Below are 7,910 nucleotides of genomic sequence, written 5' to 3' on the forward strand. Positions count from 1 at the left end.
GTAGCCAGAAAAGTTCTGGGGGAAAAAGAGAGTAGGTATTGGGAGCCCTCACTTGAGACTTTAAATAAACGCGTATGTGTGATTCCCGATATTTTAATTGGAAGTTTGCAACCTCTTTAGGAGAGGTTCAGGTATGGAAAAGTTGGAGGGTGTATGTGAAAATATGAGACCTTACCGATCTCATCACTTCTGGAAACTTCTTTTTCTTTTGGCGGGGGGAGAGACTCTCATTAACAAACCTCCATTCTTAGTTAAGTGATCTACCCGCAATTCCTAGAGCACACCTTGGCTTCTGTTGACTCAATGGCTTTGTTTCTATCTGAGATTCTGGTATGCAGTAAGAGTCTGTGGAACTTGTTCTAAATGGAGACTTGTAAATTTTTAATCTTTAAGTTGTTTGTATTGTTATATACTCATTGGGCACAGTGTTCACACTATCTCTTTCTTCTCCAAGATGCTAGAGCTCTGCAAATACTATACTAAAACCAACCAATGAGCCAAACCAACCAACCAACCAATGAACATCTGAACGAGCAACCAGGGATAGGGATAAACCTCAATAATAGAGTAATGTACTTAGCACAAGCTAGGTATTAGGTTTCTATTCATCGCATCAGGGGTACAAAAGAAAAGAAAATAAATGACAAAAATTTACAAAACACTAATGTTTTATATAATAGTATATAAACAAGCAGACCATACTTAATTCATATTTTCAAGAAAAAGTGTAGGTAGATTTTAATATGTCTACTACAGTGTAAGTGGGGTCTCCACAGTGAGGAATAATTAAGGCTGGTGATGTACATAGAACAACTCTGACTTTCTTTCTGATATTGATTAAAGAGCTTGACTTTTAAAGGGTCACATTTTTGTGCTTCTTTGAGGTGCTCAAATCCACATGCTGAGGTCAATTTGCTCCTCAACCTTCTCTCATCCATCAGCCCATTCTTTGAATTTTGTCCTTCCACCAAATTGTTATTTAATTTGGTTAAGTATACTTTTGATTGATCGTTTGAGAATTTCATATATACATATATAAAATGTGTTTTGATCAGATTCAATCCTCACTCCCTCCTCTAACTGCCCTGACCTATCATCAACTACCAAGTGTTTCAGGTAGGAATGGGACTACAGAAGCTCCTCTTCCACTCCTTCTGGAAGTTTAGCTAGCTTTATCTTATTCATGAAGCAACAGCTTCTGTGAGTTCTTAGGTGCAAATACTGTGTTGTTTCCAGAAAACTTTACTTCATAGCAATTTTCTTCAACCTTAGGCTCTTATAATCTTTTTGCCTTGTGGTGGTTTGAATGACAATGGCCCCCATAGGTAAATACTTGACCTCTAGTTGGTGGAACTGTTTGGGGAGGATTAGGAGGTGTGGCCTTGTTGGAGGAAGTGTCACTGAGGGTGACTTCAAAGAACTCCTATTCCCCATGCTCTCTTTCTCTGCCTCAGGGTCATGTATCTAGATATGAGATCTCAGCTCCTTTGCTTTGCCATCATGGACTCTAAACTTCAAAAATCATAAGCTAAATTAAACTCTTTAGTAAGTTGCCTTGGTTATGGTGTTTTATTACAGCAATGGAAAGTAACTTTGACAGAAGTTGGTACCAGGGAGTAGGCTATTGTGGTAACAGTCCTATCTATGAAGGTTTTTGGAGGATTGTAGAAGACTTTGGACTATGAAAGCAGTTGACTGCTGAAAGCAGAGGTTAATGGGTCACCTTACTATGATCCTGGAAGACAGTAGGGCTGAGAGCAATGTGGACTTTGGAGGCCCAGCTCCAGAGGTCTCACAGGGGCGATATTAGCAACTGGGCTACAGAAGATCCTTTTGACATTTTAGCAAAGAATATGACTACTCTTGCCCTTGTCCAAAGAATCTTCCTGAGGTTAAATTGAAAACTAATGGACCATTTTCCTTGGCAGAGGAGATCTCAAGACAGCCTAATATTGACACTGTCTCATAGTTATCATTAATAATAATTTTATGCAGGTCTACAATGAAAAAGAGCAAGTGGGGTAGGGAGAAATACAAAATATACAGTTTAAAGAGGTTGGGGGCAGGGAAGCATCAGGAAGTTTAATGCTTGAACCAAAGGCTTGTGCTGAAGGGGATGAGTAGATTATAAAGAGGCCTGACGTAAAAGGAAATAAAGGAAGGATGCCCTTGGGTGAGACACCACCCAAATAAGCTTCCAACTTGTAAAAAGAAAAGGCATAAGAAATTTTCTGTCTCTAATCAGCAACAAGAAGTCAAAACCTTGTTGGAGGAAGTGTGATATTGGGTGGGCTTTAAGTTTTCAAAAGACTGCTATAATTCCCAGAGTTCTCTTTCTGTCTGCCTTTTGGTTGAAGCTCAGGATGTAAATTCCTCGCTAATCCTTTGTTCTGACACCAGGGACTCTAAACCTCTGAAACTATAAATCTAAGTAAATGCTTTCTTTTATAAGTTACAATGATTGTAGTGTTCTATAATAGCAATAGAAAAGTAACTAAAGCATACTCAATTTCCTACAATAATTGCCGAGTCTTGGAGGAAAGGGTGTGGTATAGATGTCCCATTGAAGGCTGAACACTCCAGTCTCATTAAAGATTTATTTAATTTTGTGTGTGTGTGTGTGTGTGTGTGTGTGTGTGTGTGTGTGTACTCTTGGAGTTCAAAAGAGGGTGTTGGATCCCCTAGAGATAGACTTACAGTGGTTACGAACTGCCTGAGGTAGATGTTGGGAACTAAACTCTGGTCCTCTGCAGAAGCACTACTTGTTCTTAGCTGGTAGGCCATCTCTCACTGTCTTTTATTCTCTGCATCTTGACTAGTTGTGACTCCTGGTATCAATTTTCATCAATTAATCAATAAATAAAGTAAAAACGCTTCTCTGATGAGAGTTGAGAGATGTCACAATCGATAGGTATAGAGATAAATATTTGGGGGGCTATTGATACTATTTACCAGAGTAATGGTGTAGGTCTTTGATTTACACAGCCATGTGTCCTTGGCCCAGATTACAGTACCAGGCATGAGTTTTGTCTTGTGAAGCAGACATTAAAAATCCAATTAGAAAGCATGTGGTTGCTCCCATAACTAATTCATGCCATTAATGCTCAGTAGAGCAAACCTTGCCAAGCTATTATAGCTCGAAACTGGGTAAGAGTCTTATTTTCCTCCCAAGCATCCTGCTTGGAACATTCTGACTCGATGAAGTCTAGCCAATAGAAATGAAGCTTCCAGGTTATTACTAGGTTGATTTTGCAAGTTTCTAGCAAATTTCCATCAATTTCTCATGGTAATTAAACACAGTAGGAATAGCTTTTATTGTTTTTGGATAAGTGCCTGGGGCCACTTTGACCAATAACTTGTAGGGAAGTAATTGTCCAAGTTTGCTTTCTGTTGCTATGATAAATACCACGGTCAAAGCAAGTTTTGTTTCACTTTGTTTTTTCTTCTTACAGCTTACGGGCTAAGGGGAAGTCACAGCAGGAACACAAGGCAGGAACCTGGAGGCAGGAACTGAAAGAGACAGTGCAGAGGAACAATGATTATGGTTTGCTCATCTTGCTTTCTTATGTAATCCAGGACCATCTGTCCAGATGTGACAGCACTTCCTTCAGTCATCAATCAAGAAAATGCCCCATAGACTTGTCCACAGGCCAACTCATGGAGGCAAATCTTCAATTTCTGTTCCTTTTTCCCAGGTAGATCTAAGGTAGATCGTTACCAGCATAGTCAGTCACCCTGGTTTTGTTTATTTGTTTGTATGGAATCTTGGAGAGGCTTTATCACCCTATATATTGTAATTCCATTTAAACTCTGTGGTTGTTGTTTGGTTATAGAATATAAAGTAGTCGGCTTCATATGGCTTTTTCAGAGAACTTTCTTGTTAGTTATTCTCTATACCCTCTTCCCTGCTCTCTCATCTTCTTCTCCACTCAACCCTTCTTACCCCATATTTCCTCACTTTCCCTATGTCTTACTATCTCTCCTGTAAATCTTGCTTTCCCAGGGCCTCTTTTTAGTACCTTCACTTCCATAGGTGCTCCAGTTTAAACTCGTACATCTAAAGATCAAAAACTAGGATCCACATCTGAGAGAGAAGTTTGTTTGGTGCTTGTCTTTTCTGGGTCTGCGTTCCCTCCCTTACAGTGATTATTTTCAGTTCCATCCATGTACTTGCAAATTTCATAATCTGACAACTGAATAATAGTCCGTTGTGTAAATGCACCATGCTTCCATTACCCATTCATGAGCTAATACACGTCTAGGTTCTTTCCCTTTTTTAGATACTATGAATAGAGCAGGAATGAACATGTCTGAGCAGGTATCTCTGTAGTGAGATAAGATGGGATCCTTTCCGTATATGCCCAGGAATGGTATAGCTAGATCAATTGGTAGTTCAATTTCTAGCTTTTTGAGAAAGCCCCCAGCTCCCAACAGTGATTTACATAATGACTGCATAAACTTATATTTCAACCAACCGAGAACTCAGGGTTTACCTTTCCTGACATTCAAGAATACATGTTTGTTATGATGCTTGTGTGTAGGTCAGAGGAAGCTTGTGGGAGCTGGTTCTCTCCTTTCACCCTATCGTTCCTAGGGGTCAAGCTCAGATCATCAAGTTTGGCATGGGTGCTTTTACCTCCTGAGATATTTCCCTATTCTCCTGACCCTCACCTATTATTTATTTATTTGACAAAAAGTCCCTTCAGGTAGTCCTGGGTGTCCTGGAAAACAGAAAACAGATCAAGCTGACCATGAACTGGTCCATGTGCCTCCACATCCCTAGTGCTGGCATTGAAGGTGTATACTACCAGGCTTGGTCACCAAATTGTTTTTTAAAGTTGATAGAGATGTTGGTAGATTTAAACTGAGCTGAGCAGTCTGGATTGAACATCTTTATTATTTTCAATATATTAGTTAAATATATATCTGATGTGATTTTATGACATCTCAGACTTTTTATATAATATATTCATAAGTCAGAAAATACTTTGTCATGTTCTTTTGGATTTATAATAAAGAAAAACTATACCCCATACATAAACTAGATAGCAAAGTATTCATCACAGAAGAAGAGTTCAGCAATCATTGATGATCAGGTCAATTTTTAATATATTAATATTTTTAGATATCACAAATGGATGCATTTCTACAATGCCCAAGGCAGTAACAGTCAGAAAACTCTATGGCAAATTAGCATTAGGTTGGAAACTATGACATTCTGAGATAATTTTCAGCTCTTTCTAAATCTCTGCAAAGCTGTAATTCAGGGGAAAGCCAGGTGTCTTTGTCAAGCTTTTCATCCTGACCTTCTGAGACTGAGAAATAAGAACAGTGAAATAGAATGATCAATACAACTTCTGTCTCATTTTGGGGTGAGTGGAAGGACACAGATGGGGAGGGTGAAAACAAAAAAATCACCATTTTGTTCAATGTCCTAGTTAGGGATACTTTTGCTGTAATAAATGACTGAAAGGACATTGGAGAGGAAAGGGTTTATTTGGCTTAACCTTCCTCTTCACTGGTCATCACTGAAAGAAGTCAGCACAGAAACTCAAACAGGGCAGGAACCTGGATGCAGGAGCTGATGCAGAGGCTCTGGAGGGATGCTGCTTACTGACTTGCTCCCGTTTGCTTGCTCAGCCTGCTTTCTTATGGAATCTAGGACCACCAGACTAGGGATGGCACCACCTACAATGAATGGGCCCTCCCCCATCAATCACTAATTAAGAAAATGCCCTACAGGCTTGCCTACAGCACAATCTTATGAAGACTTTTCTTTTTTAATTGAGGCTCCCTCCTCTCAGATGACTTTAGCTTGAGTCAAATCGACATAAAATAGAAAATAAAGTCCTATTAGGAAAAATTATAAAAAATATGTGGCTGATAAATGTCCACAACTGTACCCACCTGTGGATCAGTTGGGTTTTCTATGGATATCTCAGATGCCACACTATTGGGTTAAGGCACATCAGTGGGAGCTAATGACCAGTGAATATCCCTCCTTCCTTCATATTGGTGTTATCTTCCATGTCTGTACTATAAAATACCTGAGTATTTCAGAACTCTGCCTTTGGGCATACCATGACAATTTCTATCTTGAAATCATTGAAATCAGGGCAGGTTTGAGCATCAGGAGAACCTTACAAGTCTGGGCCTATTCATACTTTCTCAGGGAAATAAAGGAGGCTTAAGGAGTATCTTAAGATCATGAGACTCCTTACCAAGGATTTATGAGTATTTGACATTTGATGAGAGGTGAGGGAATTCTCTCATTTTATGGAGAGAATTTAAGCTCATCAGTTCACCGGCTAGACTTGAGTAAAGTAGTTACTTTGGTTCTGTCATTAGTGTCTTATCTGGACTTAATAGATATTGGTTCACATCTCCCCAGGAAAAGTCATGCAATACTGAGATAATCAACTTAAGAAGGGAAACAACTTAGGTTTGCATTTTTTTAGGTGTCTTAACTTGTGTCACTTGGCTGTCTTATACTGGGCCCACAATGGCATAATATATCATAGCAGGAGTTTGTTATGAAGGAGAACTATTCGTCTCCTGTTAACCAGGAAGAAAAGCAGGAGATGATGGATCCAAGGTCCCAATATCTTCTTCAAGTGCATAATTCCAATGACTTAACGTTGTTCCATTAGGTGCCACTAGCTAAAGGTTACATCACCTCTCAATAGTGCAATAGGATGGGGTCTAAGTCACAGACACATTGGTCTTTGTGGGATATTGAAGACCCAGACTATAGTACTTCCTACTTTCGTCACAGCATCTGAATTGCTGAAGGAGAGACAGAAAGTGCTTATTCATCTCTTATTCTCTCATAGGGCACTGTTACTTGACAGGGGTTCCAGTATAGCTGATACTCAAAGTATAGATGTTATCAAGATTATTCTTATAAAACAATTAGAGCTTTTGCAGATCTGGTGGAATTTGATATTTCTTGGGGATATTTTTTCTTAATAACACTGTTCCAATTTTATAATAAGACTTGGGTAATTGGGGTTAATGGGCAGAAATGTGCTTTTCAGCCTTTCTTTCTCCCAACAGAGCCTTCGGACTGATCTCATGGAGAGTAATGACTTTGGGGCCACAGCTATCATCATTAGAATTTGAATAAAGAGAAAAATCCCTCCTTTTTTCCCAATAAATATTCTCTCAAATGGACATACATGCAATGAAGAAAATGTGGGGTTCAATGGCAGAATTGCAGAGTCTGCATTAAAAAAGTCAGCGTAATTAGAATTCTTATGATGGGGACCTACAGGCAAATGGACCTATGAATTTTGTTCATGAAATAGGAATGATAAAGTCTAATGTACAGATACTTTATTAAGTAATATATATGATAGTTATTTCTAAAGTGCTGTATAAAAGTAAGGCATTATCAGGCAGCTACGCAAAGTTAAAAGCTTTAATACAGCTTATTCTTGACTGACTATATGAAGACAGGTTTTTACCAATGTGCAAACAAGACATGATCTCCTTTAAAAGTTAGGTTTTTGAGAGTAAATGGCTCAGGAAGCAATAAAGATGATCTAATATGTCAAGGGAGACATTTTAAAAACGGAATAACTATATTATAGAGAGAAGTAGGAGACAATCTTCTTCTTTTAAAGAGCCATATCTATTCATAGCATATTTGGAAAAGTATTGGATTCAGGAATATGAAACCTAGGAAAGCACTATAAAGAGTCATGGTGTCATTCCGAACAAATTGTTTAGTGGGGCGAACTATTATTAATAATGGGACGGTAAGTCACAGCAGCTCTTGATGAAAGGTATGTGTCGGTTTTATCTAACGCTGTGTCTCATCACAATAATCTGTGCCTCAAGAGTTGCAGCAGAACGAGCGTAAAAGTCTGGCACTTAGTAACCGAATTGTGTGCATAAGGACATGCATG

This window comes from Rattus norvegicus, chromosome 2, assembly GCF_036323735.1.
Source record: "Rattus norvegicus strain BN/NHsdMcwi chromosome 2, GRCr8, whole genome shotgun sequence".
NCBI classification, from domain to species: Eukaryota; Metazoa; Chordata; class Mammalia; order Rodentia; family Muridae; genus Rattus; species Rattus norvegicus.